Raw genomic sequence first — 21,970 nt, forward strand, 5'->3', positions numbered from 1 at the left:
AACACATCAAGAGGAAATGATGGACCTCGTTTTAAAATTGAATGATCAACTAAAGGAAATGAAAAAAAGAATTAGACAACTTGATACAGTTAAAACAAACTAGTCTTGAGACTTCCCTTGCCATTGTTATCCCAATAGTTACTACTACAGTACCATTGGAAGCATCATTAGCTCCTATAGCTCCAATGGCTACAACATTGCCAACTACCACATCGTCTACATCAACAACAAGGTCAATAGCAGCAGCTCAGCCAGGTGATTAGGCAAGTAAGTTGGTCAAAGAAATGGAATACATGTCCATTCAAACCACACAGATGAAAAAGCTAAAGGAAAAGATAACTAGTCTAGAGACTGACTATAAGCTTTCCCAGATTATGTGCAAGGAAGAAATACACAAGGCAACCAAAATGAATGAAATAATAAAAAGCTTGGAGAAGGAATTGACTTTGAAGGAGCCACTTGGCCAAGCCAAGGAACAATTATGGGCCAATATCATTGACTTTGTCCATGATATTTGGCCATCCATTCAAGTGATTTTTGAACAAATTGACTTAGTAAAAGAGGCTAAAGAAGCCATATAGAGAGTTAAAACAGAACTAGGAGACATGTCAGAGGAAGCCACTAATATCATTCACTTCCTTAACTCCAAAAACAAATTTGAATTGCAGGAATTGGAGATATCAGACAGAACAGGCACAATACTAGAAGTAAAAAGGATCCTCACCAAGAGGAATTTGATGATGAAACTGGAAGGTAAGTGCCAAACCATGCAGTTGGCTATAGACAGATTCATGGTTAAGTTTGATGTTTTGTGGTAGAAAGGTATGCCAAATCCCTTAGTAATAAGTGATAAATTAATGCCACAGGAGAACTACAACAGAAGGATAAGAGAAGTGGCAAGGGATTATGTAAACACTTCATCTATGAAGGGGATGCCTATTCGCAAGGTCCTATATCAGATCTTTGAAAACTTGTTTTACCTCGAGCATGAGGTAAAACACCTTTTTGTGAATAGACCCACTTTTTCCAAATACACTGATGTAAATGGAATATACAGGAAGATGGTAAATATCCGATTACTAGATTCAGAAACATGGGAGAATTTGAATAACTTGTTGTAGAAATACACAGTCAAAATGTAAAAATGTACAGTAAGGGTGAAAAAAACACAGTAAATGGATAATGATAGATCAACTAGGTAAAATAGTATCAGTTAAAAGTGTATCAGTTCAAATATCAGAGTGAAAAGAACATCCAACATGAAAATCAATAGCAAGGCAGAGAATAAAACGAAAAATATTAGAGCTTTAAGACAACACAACCTAATAAACGGGGACATCATACAACAGTTGAACATCTGTCTCTATCGTCTTGAATGAAGATATTTCTCTCCTAGAATAATTCCCAAGACAGTTTTGGATATTTTGTAAATTATTTTTGTATAAATACTTCATAATTCGAAGTATTGTGTGTGGATTGCTATACATTTGTAGATTTCTTTTGACCATAAACTTAAGGGTTATTGTACCAATTTTTCAAGTCAGTAGACTAGACCAAGTAATAAAGAGATTGCATTATAGGATTCATGTGTTGAGCTATTACAGTGAAGTATTTTCTTTGTCAATTTGGTTATTTTCTTATGTATCTCACAAACTTAAATGTTATCTAAGTGAATGAATTAACTGGAAATTTATTTCAGAATTTGTTTAAGTACACCTTGTCTTGAACAGTTGATCATTTTTATGTTTTATTCTGATATCCGGATCTGAGAATCCTTAATTTCTCTCCCATCCTGGTTGACCTCTTTCACTTCATTCAAAATCTGATCTAAGATCCGATTGAAACCAAATTCACCATCCAACCTTAAGATATGAAGTAAATCAACTATCTTCCCCTGTAGACACTATTTTAAAAATTTGATCCAGTCATGTTTGCTTGACATTTGACCCCATAGCCCAATGGTAAAAGACATACCTCTATCCATCTAAGTAAGTGATACCACCACCAAATCCAATTCAAAACCCAAGTACAATCACAACTAGCCTAAAATCAATTAACTAAACAAAGTTAAAATATAAAGAGAGAGCCCTCTCTGAGCATTAGGAAGGCTAGATCCTAATCTCCAAAGTAGGTTTGTGGTTACCTCTAATCCTTTCTTTCTAATCAACTCTAGAGAAATATTTGAGTGATAACAGAGGAGACAATTCTTTGAGTTGAAGGCGTGTGCTAAAATGAAGGCTGCAAGCTTTGTGATTGTCCCATGCACTCTTCAAGACAAGTATGAAGGCTTCGTGCTTTAAGAGTGCACCATGTGCCTTAAGGTCTTGTGCATAGTGAGTGTGCCATGCGCTCAAAATATTTAGGCTTTGTGAGTGTTCCATGTGCTCAAAATATTTAGGCTTCATGCTTGTGCCATGCGCTCAAAGGGAAGGATGAAGCTTCGTGCTTTTTCATTTCACTATGCACTCTAAGGCTTCATGGTTCATGAGTGCGCCATGTGCTCAAAGAGAAGAATGGGGCTTCATGTTTTGTGAGTGCATCATATGCTTAAGGAGGGCACAATTATTTAAGCCCAAGGAGTGTGTTCATGGTCTCAAAGTGTGCTAGTTCTCTCAGAGTGCGAGTTTGAAGGAAATAAGGCCCTTAATTGTCCAAAGTGAACTTTTTAGTGGAGAGAACGTCCTTGCTTTTATGAAGTGTTCTTTTTCACTAAGGGAGGTAGTAAAAGGCTATATCACTTATCCGTGGAAATAGTAATGCACTGTGAGAGGGATGATACCTTAGAAAAGTCTTATTTCACAAGTATGGGAGGAAATATAGGTCAATGAGGCTCATGAATAAGTTGCACTCATTACCTAGTAAGAGGGCTAATTCCTTTACAACTTGCACTCAACAATAGAAGTGAGAAAGGGCTCCAAAATGGCTAAGTGTGATAACAATAGAGAAAAAGAGAGAAATGCATCTGATAAAAACTAAAACATGGACCACACACATGAATTCCATTTATGGAAGCTAAGGGAATGCACAAGACTCATGAACAACAGTCACACCTTGAAATGGTAACAAAGTGAAAATTACAAAAGATAAATAAATTGAAGGAAACACTATCTACAAGAAATTCTTTGTCCTGTCCTTCGATAGTGATACTCTCATAGTCCTTAGGATTAGGAATAAGTGGAAAATTTGACTCTCTAGTCATACTGAAAGAATTCCTGTTATATTCATTAATATGAATAGGGTTGTTATGTGATGAAGATGTTGATGCTCAAGAAAGAAAAACTTCACTATCAAAATAACCTATGCCTTTCAAACAAAATATATTAAATGATACAAATTCACTCTCTCCCAATGATAATTTATAAATTAGACAATGAAAATTTACCTCCAAAGTTCCCCCCCAAATATATTTGCTGAAGCGTTTCCCTCCAAAAGTTTTGTTTGAAATATTTCCCTCCAAAAAAATGATTTGAAATATTTTCCTCGAAAATTTCATTCTAAAATTTATTTGAAAACATTCTAATAAAACTTTGTCATAAAAATTTTGACCCTACTTTCCATTCAAATTTTCCATACAAATTTTCGTTTAATACATTCCTTTGAAATTAAAATAAATCTTTTACTTAAATTAGTTAACATTAACTATATAATTAAGTTAGTTCTTATCATTTATATTTTATTTTTTATCCCACATTTAACAAAAGTTGGTGTAAACTTACAATATTTACTATATATTATTTTTTCTTAATTTTACTTTTAATACCAAATTCAAGAAGCAATAAAGTAATCCCATAATATCAGCTATATAATAACTTTCAATATTGCTATTCCTTACATCACATCAAGTCTTTTGGAGGTTTTGTTAAAAATCTTGGAGAGATTTTGCAGAGGAGATATATCACCATCAATAAGACATTCAATGGGAGATTTTAGAATTTCAAAGGTTAGTTTCCCTTCTATTTCTACCATTTAAAGAGGAATTTGGGGAAAATAACTTGTTTTATGCCAAAAAATCATATTTTTTTAATATTCTTTTTATTTGTCTTGGGGTTCATCCCAATCAATTAATTCGAAATTTAGGAAATATTTGAAACAAGACAGACCCGAGTTCAAATCCGCTTGAGGTGACTAGTTTATGGGAAGGAGGACAAGTCGTAAACTCCCAAAGGTTTACTAGTAGTTAAGTGTCAAGCGGGCTACTAGGATCCTCCATGATTCAAAAAAAACATATTCCTTATATATATATATATATATATATATATATATATATATATATATATATATATTAACATTTATTAAAAGAAATAAAACATCATTTTTCCAAAAAAAAAATGACGTCTGGGCTATGCTCGCCCACGTCCTATTGGACCTCCACTAGACAAGGGGGGCGATTTCCCTTTCTCGTGGCACTGTGCCCCCTGACAGGTGGGGGATGGGTGCGGGGGCGAAGGGCAGGGACAGGGATTGCCCAAAATACCTTCAAATTCCAACAATTTTTGGGCATGATGTTAAAGATAAAATGTTATGTCTCTGGAAATCCTTAAAATTCCAACAATTTTCATCTATGTTAAGGAATTTAGACTTCTGTGATCCATAACATTGTTAAGATAGTCTTCGGCAAATCACATAACCAATCTTTTGTCGACGCGTTTCGAACCAACCAGTGTGGTTCATCGTCAGGACAAGTTGAAGAACCAATCTGGCTTAGCTAGATTAAATAGAGCGTGCAGAGACTCTAACAGCTATAATGCTAACGGCTAATTTTACCTAATGGTCAAACTACTCAAATATTTTAATTAATATTTCTAGAAATAAAATCTGGTGACTCTAAAAAACCCTAAAATTTTCACTATTTTCAACCATAGGATTAAAGATAAAATATCATAACTCAGAAAAACCTTAAAATTTTGACAAATTTTCAACCATGAAATTAAAAAACCTTAAGTTTTCAAGATATTTTGTTAGGAAACCAACTCACAAAAAGATAAAAAGATAGATCAATGCCTTAGCATTCAGCCTCTTTGAGGGGGCAACCTCCTTTACCTTCTGAAAATTCTCAATTCAACAAGAAGGAAAAAAGCCTTTAGCTTCTGAAAAATTCTCAATTCAACAAGCATGTTTAAATATCCAAAAACAATTTGATATTTGTTTTCATGACAAGTTTAGTCCAATTGTACATAGAAAACTTCAGGAATATTACTAGACAAATGAGAAAGCATATTATGAATTATTTTTATGGTCATATTTGGATCATCATGAATATTGGAACTATGAAGTAAACCCTTGGGGACATTTTCCCATTAAAGACCATATAATCGACCAAGTGAAATTGAATAGAATTTTCCTCCTGTAAATTTTTTGGTGTGTGAAAAAATGTGGTAGAAGTGTTTTCTTGTGGTCCATGCCATCAAATATCAAACCAAAACATTTATTTGGAATATCATAACACTTCTTTCAATGTTTATAAAACATTTTCATTTCACCTGTTTGTTTATTGTGATGCTCTTGAAGTGCTTTGACAATGGAATCTTCACATAACATAAAAGAAACCTATTAATAAATACATTTTCATAGTTGATAACTATACAAATTTTTAAAATAATGTTATGAATGCATACCCTTTTCTTCCCCTTAACATTTATCCCTTTTTGATTTGAGAGAAGCACATGTACTCCAAACACCCATCCTTGTCTTCTTAGGAATACAAACATTACTGAATTCTTTCCTCCATATCTTCATAAAATATTGATATATAATTAAATTACCATCTCCTTCAACACCTTCTGCATATTCTATGTATAAGTTGTAGGTTTCTCATCTTCAAACATTATCTGGAACATGTATTGTGTCTTTATTTGGTATACACTCTCCATGATTCCAAAAGAATTCTTACATCCTTGACATTGTAGTGTTTGCTAATGGCCCAAACTCTCGTCTATGACATACTTTTAAATAAAATGTGGGATCCTTTCCCAATTTTTCTTGGATTCTTAATAAATGAAAATTTACTAATTCAATGAAACATTTTGAAATCCTTTCTACAAAGAAATAAACTCCCAATATGATAATCATAAGCTGCCATTGTAGATTTCATGCACCCCATTAAATATGAATAATGCAGGCTCTTATTCTTTGATAAATATCACTTCCTTTTCTCCAATGCAAACTTGAAATCCATATGTTTCAAGCAATCCTTTTGACAACATTCACTTGAAATCGGATCACTAATAGAGCTTCTTATCATGAGATATTGTTCCCTACCCCTTGTATAACCGAAATATATTGGATTGATATCAAAAGAAATACTCCTACTCCTAGACATAATATTTGCTGGAAACATATCCACTATTTCATGATCCTCCCAATAAGAATTTTCATCATTATTAAGATGAATATTATCCTCACTATGATCATTTTCAGCATATTTAGGAAATTCATCACAATCATTTCTTGGAAAATATTCATTACCATCCTCCCCTGCATGAAAATCTTCACTACCATGATATGTGGTTTTGAAATATTGACTTGGGGGATATTATTCACCATATTCATTAGTTATTTCTTTTGAAATCCTTAGTTGGAGGAATGTCATCATCATTGTTTTTTCCTTTCAAATCATTTTTTGCGGAAATTCTTTACCATCCTCATCTCAGCTTTTGGAATCACCACTTGGAGAAAAATCACCATCACCATGAGTGCCTTTGAAATCTTGACTTAGAGAAAATTCTTTATTCACATATGTGCCTCTAATATTATCATTTGGAAGAAATTCTTCATCCTCCCATTTGTTGGTGTTTCTTTCATAATCCTTAGGATTATGAATAAGTGGAAAATGTTACTCTCTATTTACTATATATTCATCATCCTCCCCTTCATCAATGGTCCTATCATAATCCTTAGGATTAGGACTAAGTGGAAAATTCAACCCTCTATTTACGGGAAAGTCTTCATCCTACCCTTCGTCAGTGTTGCTCTCATAGTCCCGAGGATTGGGACTAAGTGGAAAATTTGACTCCCTATTTACTAGAAATTCTTCACACTTCACTTCTTTAGTGTTGATCTCATAGTCCTCAGGATTAAGGCTATGTGGAAAATTTGACTCTATTTATTAGAAATTATTCATCCTACCCTTCTTTAGTGCTTCTTTCATAGTCCTCAGGATTAGGATTAAGAGGAAAATTTTACTCTCAATTTACCCAAAATTATTCATCCTTCTCTTCATTAGTGTTGCTCTCATAGTCCTTAGGATTAGGACTAAGTGGAAAATTTTATTCTCTATTTACTAGAAATTCTTCATTTTCCCTTCGTCAATGTTTATCTCATAGTTCTTAGCATTAGGTCTAAGTGGAAATTTTGTCTCTCTATTCACAATAAATTCTTCATCTTGACCTTTTTCATTCCTACTCTCATAGTCTTTAAGACTAGGACTAAGTGTAACATTTGGCTTTCTATTCATAGTGACAGAATTCATATTATATTATTCAATATGAATAGAGTTGTTACATGACGAAAATGTTGATGCCCCAAAAAGAAAAAATTCACTATTAGAATAACCCCTCACTTTTAAATAGAAGATGTTGAATAATACAAATGCACTCTCTCCTAATGACAATTTATAACTTAGACAATGAAAAATTCCCTACAAAATTCCCCCCCATAAATTTTTGCCAAAAATTTTCGCTCCAAAAATTTTGTTTAAAATTTTTCCCTCCAAATATTTTGTTTGAAATATTTCCCTCCAAAATTTCCTTCTAAATTTTATTTGAAAACATTCTACTAAAACTTTGTCTTAAAAATTTCAACCCTACTTTTTATTCCAATTTTCCTTTAACACATTCCTTTGAAATTAAAATAAATCTTTTACTTAAATTATTTAACATTAAGTATAAAATTAAGTAAATTTTTATAATATATATTTTACTTTTTATCCCAAATTTAACAAAAGTTAGTGTAAACCTATAATATTTCATATATATTAAATTTTCTTAATTTTAATTCCACAATCAAGAAGCGATAAAGTAATCCCATAATCTCTGTTATATAATAATTTTCATTGCTACTATTCCTTACATTACATGAAGTCTTTTGGAGGTTTCATTAAAAATCTTGGAGTAATTTTACAAAGGAGATATATTGCAATCGACAAGACATTCAATGGGAGGATTTCGAATTTCAAAGGTTAGTTTTCCTTCTATTTTGACAATTTAAAAAGGAATTTGGAGAAAATACCTTGTTTTATGATAAAAATTCATTTATATATATATATATATATATATATATATATATATATATATATATATATATATATATATATATATATACTTTTATTAAAATACATAGAAATTTCTTTTCAAAAAAAAAGATTAAAAGAAAATTACGTCTTGGCTAAGCTCGCTTGCATCCTGTCGCCCCCCTGCTAGACGAGGGGATTGATTTTCCTTGCATGTGGCACTGCAACCCCCTGGAAAGCGGGGGGATGATTATGAGAATCAACCCTCTAGCTTGTCAAGGGACCACAATTCCTTGGGTGCCTCACCCACTGGAGTTTCTATTTTGATTTTTTATTTTTATTTTATGTTTTTAATTAAATTATAATTAATTCATTTAATTATAATTTTTTTGTTTGTTTGTTTGTTTACTTAAGATATGGGTTTTTTTAATTAACACACATGCACGCGTGCACACACACACACACATATAATGACATCGAAGAAGGTCTCTATGCATGTTTCTGGAACATGAACAACAATCACATCATCTAAAGTTGCAATTGGACCCTCAATGAAAATTGTTGAACTGAAATTAACTAAGGCACGTGGTAAAAGTAAAGCAACATTCCCCTCATGAATTGAATATTATTTCATAATGGCAGACGACACAAGAAATAAATAAAACAAAATTTATGTGGCATGTTAAAGATAGAGAAAATGTTGAAAGTGTGCACATATATCTATATGTTGGTATGATTTACAATGGTGGAATTTATGAGGTGTAGGGAAGAGTACGCAACATATTTTTGGTGCCGAATATAAAATTTGTGTATTTACTTACAAAAATGTCCAAGTCACATGAGAATGTTAGATATCATTTTGCATTGACAAAGTATGACATAGATGAATATTCTACAAAGATGTGTGAACAAATTGTAAACCACATTGCATGAAACACTATAGTTTTGCTTATTTATATTAATGTGTTTTGCATTATTGTAAGTATCATTATATTTTTTATAATTTATTTATTATTGACATATTATATTTTGTTTAGTAGGATTTTAATGAGGGTATGTTAATTATGATGAGCAGAATTTATTATATACAACAAGATATTATGAATGTGGTCAACTATTTCGACATAGAGACAGAGAAGATAGGAGAAAGAAGAAAAAAAAAACTTCATGAAGTTACAAGAGTACATCTAGGAATCAACCAAGAATTCCTATTGTGGATCAATTTAATAAACCTAGACATGTTACTTTTGAAGATGTGGAAGTTGAAGCGAAGAAATTGTTTTCATAAGTGAGAATGGGATAACAACTATTGTTGAAAAGGATAAAAACCATCAAATACCAATAACCAAAATGCCCAATAATGTCTTTCTTCTAGTTGATGATAAGGAGATTTCTAATATAGAAGAAAATATGGTAACCCATAGGAGGAAGAAATAAAAAGTTGATTATTCAGAAAAAAATCATGGGAAACAGTTAATATCATAGTGAAAAATCAAAAGGAAATAGGGAAATCATAACACCAAGTGTTGATTTAGAGGATGGAATTACCAAAACAAAACAAAATTCCATTTTAAATAAGTTGATGGAGAAAAAATTAATTGGGGGAAGTGGTACATTTCAACTTAATGTGAGCCAATTATATAAGCCAAATGAAGGACAATCTAAATAACAAACTAGAAAGTCACACTACCTACATGTTCATAACTTGAAATCATTGATCAAGTACAATCCATATGCACATCTGCTTGATTATGTACTTCTTGTTGATCCAATTCATGTTCCCAGCAAAGAGTCATTTGATAAGTCATGATGTATTAAATAAAAATATTATGTAACGGGGGGGAACCATTCTAGAAAGGCTAGAAGACAATTGATGGAGGAATATCCCAATAAATTGCATTTTAAAACAATGAAATGTATCATTTATGTTTGTTTAATAGGTACGCAAGAAAATTTATTGGGAGGAGATCATAATATAAATAATGAGTATAGGATGTGTATGAATTTCATCTAAAGGGTCATATTTATTCATAGTAAATTTTAAGAAAAACGTGGTGGGGATAGACAAAGGTTTGTCTAAGCTTTCGAAAGGAATGTTGTATAGAAATTAGTTATTGAATTGAGGAAAAAATCAACTCAAAATGTGGCAAAGTAAATTCATATATATTCAGAGGTATGGATAACATTTTTCAATTGTAATTTAGAACTCAAGAGATATCGGAATTGATTAATGATGTTTCCGACATGTGAGAGAACATTTCCATCAAAAACCAGAACGTTAAAAAATCTAAACCACTGATATGTAGTAGGAGTAAATTAGGTCCTGAAATTAGGCGCCTTCTAGATGATATGACTATCAAACCTTGGAGAATAATTAAATGAGTAAAGAATCAAAAACTTGTGAAATCAATATTATCTCGTGTGAAGTTAGATGAATTATCATTGGATGAAATGTGCAAGAAGTTTCAAAAGTAAGTTTGTTAAATTATTTTTACTTATTTTTGGATTATGATTTTATTTTAAATATAACATACTGTTGTTAGTAGTATTTGATATATGTATCAATATATTAAATTTTTTTACTTTATTTATTTATTCATAAGGTTCATATGAAAATACAAAAACACATGGTTAAATTATTGAATAAAGATAATTGGTATGATGTTGTATGCAACTACCTAGATTCAAGTTCTATATCAATACTAAAATATTTTTGTCTTGCATATCAAAAGGTATATTGATTTATACGTTCATTTTTATTCATATGTATATTATTATTTTTTTATTACTTATACATATATTTGTTTATTCCATTAAAGATGAAGAAAGATACAAATGGAGTACTAGATAGTTTCAAGACCTTTATTGAAAAAATTAAGTTGTAAAGGCTGAGAAATCAACATCTTAAGAGTGTTGAGCTTGATCCTAGTCTTAGTCATTTCATTTGAAATGGAATCCAAACTATCCAATATCAAATAATACAAGGTAATTGTGAAGGCATTACAAAATCGCTACTCAAAAGGGATTATTCCCTAGTTATTGCAAGTATTTCTCATGGTTTCAATTTATCAAACATTGAATATGATAATGAGCCTTATACTTATCAATCTTTTACTAAAGTGGTTATGGAATTTCAACAAGTCACAACATCACCATTTTCGATATTTTTGACATTTAATTCAGACACACAATTTAGAATGTTATCAAAAAGATTTAAGAGAAAATCAAACTCAAGGATGCAACTTACAAGGTAAGACATTGAAATTTTATGTTTGATTAATGTTAAAAAAATTATTTATGTACACGTCAATTGAACTTTTACTATTTCATGTTACGGGAAAAATTCAAACCTTATTGGTTGTGGAGACCAGACAATTATAAGTGTTTGTGAGTTCATTCATATTAAATATTTGAAAAAAAAATGATAGCTATGAGTTTATGCTTCTGAATCGGGTAGATGGAAAGAGTCATAGTCAAATACTCGTTCATGATGTTGTTGTAAAATGCTTAACATATGAAGATAAAGAATCAAAAGGAGATATAAATAGCATTTATCAAAAAACACAGACATTGATTAACTATCTTATAGATTTATGTTCAAAGGAAGGAGATTTGATTTTGAATTTATTCTTAGGTTCATGTAAGTTTTATTATATAAAATTGAATTTTAATATTTTTATTAATATGTATTTATATTAATTTACTTAATTATTTCTTTTTTAGGTGATGATTAGGTACAACACTAGCATGTTGCCTATAAAAAGGAAGAAATTCCATTGTCATGGAAAAAGGCTCACTACAATGCAATTTTATTCAATAAAGAATTAATGATATTCAATTTCTTCCAAATGCAATGCAAAAAGTTTATTTGAGGAAAGAGGATTTTAATGAATCACGTGTGGCAAGAAAGACAAAGAAACTTCAACCATTGTTAGATATAATGATTGGAAAGGGACACTTTGGGAGATTTGCAAACATCAAAAATCCATCAAAAGAGGAAAATGACCAAACTAAAACACAAAATCTTTTGGAAGAAGACAATAAAATATTATTGATTAAATTTAAGTTATGTTTGAAAATCAAGCACATTTTCTAGAATTATTCATTAGTTATACTTGTAATGTTTTGACTTTGAAATTGTATGAGAAGAATAATTATTCAATTATTGTTATTATATGTTTAATATTTGTATTATCACTTTAATTTTTATCTGATTTACTATTTAATATATATATATATATATATATATATATATATATATATATAATTATTATTATTTTTGACATAAAATTCATAAAAGTTGCTATTTTTTAAACTTTTATTGTTAAAAACTTTCTCATAAAAATCCTTTATTTGACATGTCTTTTTTAGCAAAAAAAAATCAAGTGCTTATTTTTTTGTCAAATGTTAATTGACAATGACTTTATATGCATTGAATATTAATTAATACATAAATATATAGAAAATCATAAGTTTAAAATATTGACCAAAATATTTAAAAATAAATATCTCACACAAAAACAAAAACAATAAAATTACTTCAAAATTTGTTAAATTTTAAAAATAATTATCTACACTTATATTTAAATTGACAAAAATAAATCTTCTAAAAAAAAGTGGTTGATGTTCCACCAACATTTTTTAAAATCAACTTGAAAATCACTAACATTTTAAAAATAATACTCATAATTGATACATAAAAAAATTAAAATATAAAAAATAAGCTATAAAAAAATGTGTACACTTTTCAAAATCTAAAAAGTCCAGATTAATATGTACTGGCGCAAACTATCTGTTAAAAATATATGAATCCTCTAAACGCTGGATCTGAAATCCAGCTATGTTACGGCAAAATATAGATTTAAGCCATTTGAATGACATCATATCAAATAAATCAAATGCTGATAGCATTTACAGAACACACTACAAAATGCGTTGGCATGTCCATCGTCAACTAGAAACTTCGTGCAGAGAAATGTGCCACTTCTTTATCATAAAATATATTTCATAATTCATTATTTTACTTTCGGAGAACAATCTTGTAAATTCGTCCGAGTCTGCAATCTTAAAATAGTAATGATTCTCATTTCTTTTAAGTTCACGATGTGATTGATATATTATATTCAAATCTCCAACATAAAATAATCTTAATAATAAAATAATATTAAGCAGTGTTTGAAGCATTTATCTTAAATTTGATCAAATAAAGTCTTTACAATAGATTTCATCTGATCGAATATGCGCCATTGTCTCCTTCACATCATCTTGACTTTGTGTATATTTTAACGATGCAATTAGAGTGGGTCAAGTCTCCATTCTGCGTAATTTAGGCTAATTACATACCTATATTGTTTGTTTATTTGGATTGCTTAAAGTGATTCGAATTTGGGTTAAAAAATTCTTGTAAAGTCATTATTAAAAACGCCTAACACAATTAAAATAAAAATTTTTGACAACTTTATTTACATTTACAAAAATCCATATCAATTTTTAAAATATAACTAAACTTTCCATAACCTTCACTAAAAAATATTTTTAAACTACGGTAAAGTAATAGATACTGGTCATCCAATAATCATGGAGAAAACTCAGCCATGCCGATTGGAGGCCTGAATTTACATTAATATTTTGTGAGCAATGCGTAGATTCTGTCCTTGACTTGTTCGCCCTAACTCCAATATATTAAACGAGGAAACCACCGACGAGGCTCTCGAATCGTCGTACGTCATTTTTGATTGCAATTATTTATTTATCCCGATAATTTTTTTTAATGATCTGATGACTTAATTAAGAATCCCCGCTAATACCCAGAAATCATGTAATAGCTTTTTGTAGAAGTCCGAAAGATTCCCCATAAATGATGATTCGGGAATCTTTCGGACTTCTACAAAAAGCTATTACATGATTTCTCGGTATTAGCGGGGATTCTTAATTAAGTCCTCAGATCATTAAAAAAAATTATCGGGATAAATAAATAATTGCAATCAAAAATGACGTACGACGATTCGAGAGCCTCGTCGGTGGTTTCCTCGTTTAATATATTGGAGTTAGGGCGAACAAGTCAAGGACAGAATCTACGCATTGCTCACAAAATATTAATGTAAATTCAGGCCTCCAATCGGCATGGCTGAGTTTTCTCCATGATTATTGGATGACCAGTATCTATTACTTTACAAATCCATTTTAATTGGAAATTAGAGATTTAGTAAGTGTTTAGAAAGATGTAATGACCCCGTAAAAGCTAGTAATTAGGAAGTTACCATGGTAAGAAATTAGTGTGAACTACTAATTACTTTTTGTTAAAAGATATTTATTTTTTATAAATGAAAGATATTTTTGGTGTGCAAATGCTGGCAGTCTCCTAAGGGAGGATTTGGAAAAAGAAACAGTTATGATAACTGAAAAAGAAACTAACCCTCAGCCAGGAAAGGTCCTGGGAGGGAAAATCCCTGGTCTGTTGTGACAGAGAGGGGGAGGAAAATCTGTGAGAAAGAACAGAAAGAAAGAAAGAAAGGGTTAAGTCTGGTGAGGACCAGATAACCCTAGCACAAACTGTGCAAGTGTCTTGTTGAGGGCTGCAGGCCTGCAGGACAGCTCGGGGGGAGAATCCAAGTTATCACTGGATCTCATGGTTGGGTGGATAAGAGCAAACCTACAAGTTGCAGGTGAAATTCTGGAGCATTGAAACTCAGGTGTCTGACAGAACAGGTATGGCTGTTACCAAACTTGGCTTTCTATATTCTGTATACTGGTAGATGAAAGAAAGTACAGTGAAGCTTCAGTTTTCTGAATGATGCTTAAATACTTAGTTAATGGAAGTCTTACATACGGCTCTGTGAGTCTATAATGTTATCTGCTTGAATTTGTTAAATGATGAACTAAATGTCATAGCAATGCACGATAACGAAATACAATATATATTAGCTGAAATGAAAGCTGTAAACACAACATAAGCTACAGGTCGAATCAATAGGTGATGACTGTAGACGATGCATAACTATCAACAGACAGATAAGTATATTAAACTGTGTATACAAAACATAAGTTATAGACCGATATCGGGAGGCTGTAAGATTATGTGCAATCTACAGACAGAGCCGATACGGGAACGCAGTTAATGCATGAGCCATAAGAATGGAAATACTTTAGCTGTGAGAAAACCCAAGACAAAATAAACGGCATGAATCGCTACATGACTATCTGTAGTCGTATGAGGAGCTTCATAAAAGTTCTTAATAGCTTAACAGTGAACACAGTGATAATACAAGAATGGTTCGTTGGAAAACAACCATGCGAATCTATAACTGAAAGAACGGAACAGTATATATATATATTAAATGACTGTGTATTCACGAAACATAGAAGACAAGATGTGTCGCGTATAATAAGAAAATCCATTGCAGAGATAACTCATCGAAACACAGCACTTAGGGTTTCAATCTACAACACATGTAAACCGGATAGATGTTGATAAACATTGATATCTGCAATAACATATAAATTAACAACATGTGAGACGCTTAAAGCCCAGAACGCTGTGACAGCGGTCATCCAACCTCCGTCTCAGGTACGAGAGGGCTGTGTAAACAAGAAGACTGTGTAAACAGAGGGTTTCATTATCACAACTCTATGAGTATTATTAAACCCTCGAGGGGTTAAACCAGTTATTAAAAGGCCACGGCCGTAATTTAATAAACAAAAACTTATCAAAAGACCACGGCTGTTACTTAATAAACAAAAACCCCAAACGAATCTGGAGAATGGATTCATATAAAGCACAGACAAATGAATGCTCGACATAACCAAGATAAATGTAAATACGCTCGTGCGTTCAAAGAAAACAATTCATTTATACATATATTCCATGTCCTGAAAAGAGAACCCCGCAGGGTATGACAACAGACAGTTCATAATTTAACCTGAGAGCCGAGGATAAATCCTGGTCTCGGTAAACATTCAACAAATCCATGGCGAGTATATAACATCAGAAGAGATAGTAACAGTCTCTGTCTTAAACCAAGTCCGGCCAAGGTTGCCGTGAACTTCTAAAGAAGATTTACAAACTAAACGAAAATCAAATATATGTATATCAACATTTCAGAACCAGATTAGGCACGGCTCCGGCATGAGGAGGCCTGCCGCTCACCCTAACCCGGTTTGACAAAAGAAGGTTAAACCTGAGACAACGGGTGGAAGTTGTCAGGAGGAAAACCCCAGGTCGAAGGAATGAATCTTCATATAAACCTTAACTCCAAATGCACAATGAATCTACCAAACCCTCGTCAGGGAAAATACCTGGTAAGTGCCGGATTCCTTGAATGCCTGGCGCGGAATGGAGGCCAAGAAGCCGGTGCCTGCACAACCAAAACTGGAAGTTAGAATGATACAACCAGAACCTTAACCTGTGGAAAAGACGATACAAGTAAAGAAAATGAGCCATGTGTAATAGCTGAGGCTCGGCGGTGTTACCAGGGTTGACTGAAACGAACCAGCACTGAGAGCAGCAATGACCCGCGGAGCAGAAGTGAGCACCACCAACCGAACAGGTGCAAATGAACCCGAGTCTTGCGGTCCAAGACTTTTATAAACCCCTTAAACCCTGAAGTCATTGTGAGCCCTTAGATCAACTGGGCAGATCCTCACCGTTCGCTCGGATGGGAGTTGGCGCGCTTCAGCAGCGTTCCCTCCAAAGCAATCACATGGGTCAAGTACGAAGACAGCCACCTGGCCAGGGTAGCTGAGACATTAATAGTTCTTCACACCTGGCGCTTGGGTGGAAGTATGGCCAAACAAATGTAACATACAGGCCTTATAACAATATCACAATGTCGTGGATATGTATCATACGGGATCACATATAGTCAAAAGACCTAACACATGTTATAACCCTGTTGCATGTCGGAAACGAGAATTGAACCACTGTTGTATTATAAGCTTTATACATATATTGAACAGTCATCGTGTCATTAAGCATTATATGTATATATAAAGGGCTAAGGGTTAGCATTACAATTAAATTTTTTTTTTACCGTGGTATATTCCCATGGGGATGTGACAAAAGATCAATTTTTTTTTCTTAAATTTTTATTATAGTGTTAAATTTAAAAAAAAATTACTCATAATGCTATAGATTTAGTAAATGTGTAGAAAGATCAAATTTTTTGAGGTGTAAATTTTTATTAAAGTGTCAAATTTTAAAAAATGTTTATCACTTTATGAGATTTGATTCATTTAGAGATTTTATAGCCCATTATGGGGTACATATGTAGAGGTAAATGTCTAACATTTAACAAAAAAAACATTTAACATTTATATGTTAACTAAATAAAAAAAAACAAAAGTTAAAAAAAAGAAGAAGTTAAAAAGTAATATAAAGTTTGATGGGCATGTAAACATTTAAACATTTCAATGTTGGCTCAATTAATAATAAAAAGGTAAAGTCAATTGGTTATATTTTGATTTTGTTATTAACTTGTGAATAGACTTTGTTACCATACTATGGGCCAATACTATGGCTTATCAATACCACATGCCCAATGTTGACTCAATTAATAATAAAAATTTAAAGTCAATTGGTTATATTTTGATTTTATTATTAACTTGTGAATAGACTTTGTTACCATACTGTGGGCCAATACTATGCTTATCAATACCACATGCCCAAAAAGCATAACTTAATTCACAATCAAAATATTTTATAACAACATGACATGATTCTTAACCATTGATATTCACCCCCACATTACCCTGGATAGAATTAATTTTATGGCTTATCAATGCCACATGCCCAAAAAAACATAACTTAATTCGCAATCAAAATATTTTTATAACAATATGACATGATTCTTAACCATGGATATTCACCTCCAATTAATTTTATGGCTTATCAATACCACATGCCCAAAAAACATAACTTAATTCACAATCAAAATATTTTTATAACAATATGACATGATTCTTAACCATGGATATTCACCTCCACTTTACCTTGGATAGTATTAACATGTAAATATCCTTTGTTACAATACCATGGACGTATGGTTTATCAATACCACATGCCCAAAAAACATAACTTAATTCACAATCAAAATATTTTATAACAATATAACATGATTCTTATCCATGGATATTCAACCACACTTCACCTGGATAGTATTAACATGTAAATAGCCTTTGTTACAATACCATGGGCCCATCCCATGTCTTATCAATACGACATGCCCAAAACCATATAAAAAAATTATTTCAAAATATTTTATAAATATTTTATTTTAATTTAATTTTATAACATTTTTTAATTAAATCTAAAAGGAAAAAGGTTATCATTACTATTGAGAAATTACTTTTGAGATATATTTAAACCTTCTATCCTCACAACTACTAAAAGATTCCGTATAAATTAAATCAAGTTTTCAATAAAATAAAAAATGAGAACACTTATATATACAAAGATGTGAAATATATATAATATTAATAAGAACAAACATACATCATCTTAACTAAGGATCCAAACAATAAGAACAAAAAAAATTAACTAACAATAATAGAGTTTCATTATTGTATGTTTTTTTACAGGATTGATCCAAAATATAGGTTGTCATCAAACATGGTAGGACCCGCTCCTCTGCTTTGACATAGCACCTCTTCTTTGGCACATAAATCTAAGCATCACATCAGCATTGAGGAAGCCCAAGTCATTGCTAGCATTAATCATTTCCATCATCGTAAATTGAAGGAGGCCTAGAAATCGAAAAAATATCTAATAATTTGAATAGAGAGGATGGTTGGATTATTAGTATAAGTTAAGCCCCTATCATGTCCTCCTAGTTTTTTTGTTTTCTTTTTGGGATTTATCTATGTAGGTATTGGTGTCCTTTTTATAATATTTGTTGTTCGTTTATTCTTCATTAGAATTTATATTCTTGATCCTTCATGTTTTCTTAAGTATTTTATCATCCTATTCGTTCTTAAGTCCTTTTAGTATTTTATTTATTTATTTAATGGGTCTCGGCCCAATATTTTATTGTTGACCTTGTTTTACTTATTGATTTCATATATATATATATATATATATATACTTGTGTATATTTTTGTTCTACTTTATTTTTTCTATTAATTATTTTTATTTATTAAATGATCTTGTCTTTATTACGGTCTTGACTCATTTTTATAATTTTTAAGTTCCCTCCTTCTTTGGAGTTTGACTTTGATTTTTTTATTCTTTTGAGTTGTTTTTATTTTTCCTTAGATTATTTCCGAATAATAGAATTTTTAATAATATTTTATTTTAATAAATTTATTTAAATATAATTTTTAAAAAACTAGCCATTTAATATAGTCGTTACTTATTAATACTTGTTTTTAATAAATTAATAGTTTTTTATCATATTTTAGATATTATTTTTCCAAAATGAGCTGTTTAATATAGTCGTTACTTAATAATATTTGTTTTTAATATATTAATACATTATTATCATAATTTAAATATTATTGTTCAAATATAGCCATTAATTGAAATTATTGTCTCAATATTGCACTATATTTAAGCATTTGCCATGGTCTGCCTCTTCATATGGCCCCGATGATGAACCACACATGTTGGTTTGAAAAGCGTTGGCCAAAAATTTATGTTATGTGATTTCTTCTGAAAGACTTTTCATAATTCATTATGGATCACAGAAGCATGAATTCAGAAATTTTATAACCAATTGAGTTTTTCAATTTAGATACTTTCTTAAACACAATATCATGGAAGCAAATTTAAGAGAGAGAGAGAGGGAGGGAGAGAGAGGGGGAGGAAGATAGTGACAAAGCTTGAGGGTGAAGAGAGAGAGTGAAAGAGAGAGAGAGTAATGGGAGGGAGTTAAAGGGAGGTGGAGAGAGAGACAGAGAGAGGAAGGAAGACATAGAGGAGGGGAGAGAGAGAGAGATGGAGTTGGATGGGGAGAGAGATTGAGGAAAAACTAAATACATAGAGAGGTAGAGGTGGAGAAAGAGAGGGAGTGACAAGGGACATATGGGGAGGTATTGAGGGAGAGAGGAGAGAGATAGGGAGAGAAGGGTAACAAAGAGAGAGGGAGACGCGGAGATGGATGGGAGAGGGGGAAGAAGAGAGGAAGGGAGATAGTGATAGAGTTAAGAGGGAAGAGGGAGAGAGTGATAATGGGAGAGACAAAGGGAGGTGGGAGAGAATGATAGAGAGAGGAAGGAAGAGAGATAGGAAACACTAGAGAGAAGGAGAGAGAGAGATGGAATTGAAGGGAGAGAGAGAGGGAGGGAAGAAGAAAGACACAAAGGCAGAAAGGTGGAGAGAGAGAGGGAGTGATAAGGGAAAGATGTAAAGAGAGTGAAGGAGAGAGGAAAACAGGAGAGAGAGAGAGAGAGAGAGAGAGAGAGAGAGAGAGAGATTATATGTTTGGGGGGGTGATATAGAGAGAGGGAATAAGAAAGAGATACATAGATACAAATATAGATATTATATAGTATTATATATCCAACCAAGATCCATCTTATCTCCATATTTATCAAGCGTCGAAAGTGTCTCTTGAGGTGCAAACCTTTCCTAAAGTTTTGCACTCGAAAAAGAGGTTTTCACCTCAAGAGATTTGATACTTCTCGACACTTGGTAGATATGGGTTCAAGATGGATCTATTATGGTTTATAGTTAAGATGGATTTACATTGTTCTATTTTATATGTATGTATGTATATTATGTATAATTTTTTGTTATTTAAATTACATTTTTAAATGCATAAATAAATTGAATGCCTTGAAAATCTCTTTGGTCACTTGAATTGTGCAAACTATATAGCTTAAACTTGTAATTCCAACAATTGTTTCCAGGCTTTCAACAAAGTTAACTTAAAAATATATTTAAAATATGAGAACGCTTGAACTGTTTTAACCATTAAAAAATATTATTTCTAATTCTTTTATAATATACACATAGTTGACATTGAAATAATTTAAAATTTCTAATGAACATTGATATTTAATTATTTTATTTATAAACCACATTGTTTAAGTTAAAATATTTTGTTGTTATTAATATATTTGTAAATACACTCCAATATTAATTTAACTTGCATGTTGACATATTATTATTATTATTATTATTATTATTATTATTATTATTATTATTATTCTACATATCAAATTTATATCAAGAATTGAATAAATGAATACATCTCCCTCTTTTTATAAAGTAACTAAATTTTACTATCAAGTACTAATTTCTTTTGGACATTGACATATTTTATTATGATCAACCTTAAAATTATGTGTGTGTGTGTGTGGATAATCAAATAGTTCATTAAAATTATATATAATCATATTTGATTAGTTGAATCATTGTGGTGATTTCTATATAGTTGTTAACCACTTAGATATGGAAATTGCAGTCACGATTCTTGATGGAGAGTTATTAATTGCCTTGATAGTGGACTATAAACCCCTATGGTTCTTACTATGAACATACAACTATGAGACCACCTAGACAATGGATTCAAACTCATAGATTGAGTAATACCACATCTAGAACTTAGGTGAAGCATTATAATTAAACTCAGGGGAGGAAATGAGTCACTATGGTGATTATTGTATAGTTTTTAACTACTTGGACAAGGAAATATGAGTCACCATGGTGCTTGTTGGAGAGTTTTTAACCATCGAGATATTGGAATGCACACCCCTATGGTGATTTCTATGAAAAGAGAGTTGTGAAACCACCTAAAAAATGGATTT

The sequence above is a fragment of the Pinus tabuliformis genome, chromosome J (assembly GCF_031772625.1).
Source record: "Pinus tabuliformis cultivar Carrire ecotype Pingquan chromosome J, CPIR1, whole genome shotgun sequence".
In the NCBI taxonomy this organism is placed as follows: domain Eukaryota; kingdom Viridiplantae; phylum Streptophyta; class Pinopsida; order Pinales; family Pinaceae; genus Pinus; species Pinus tabuliformis.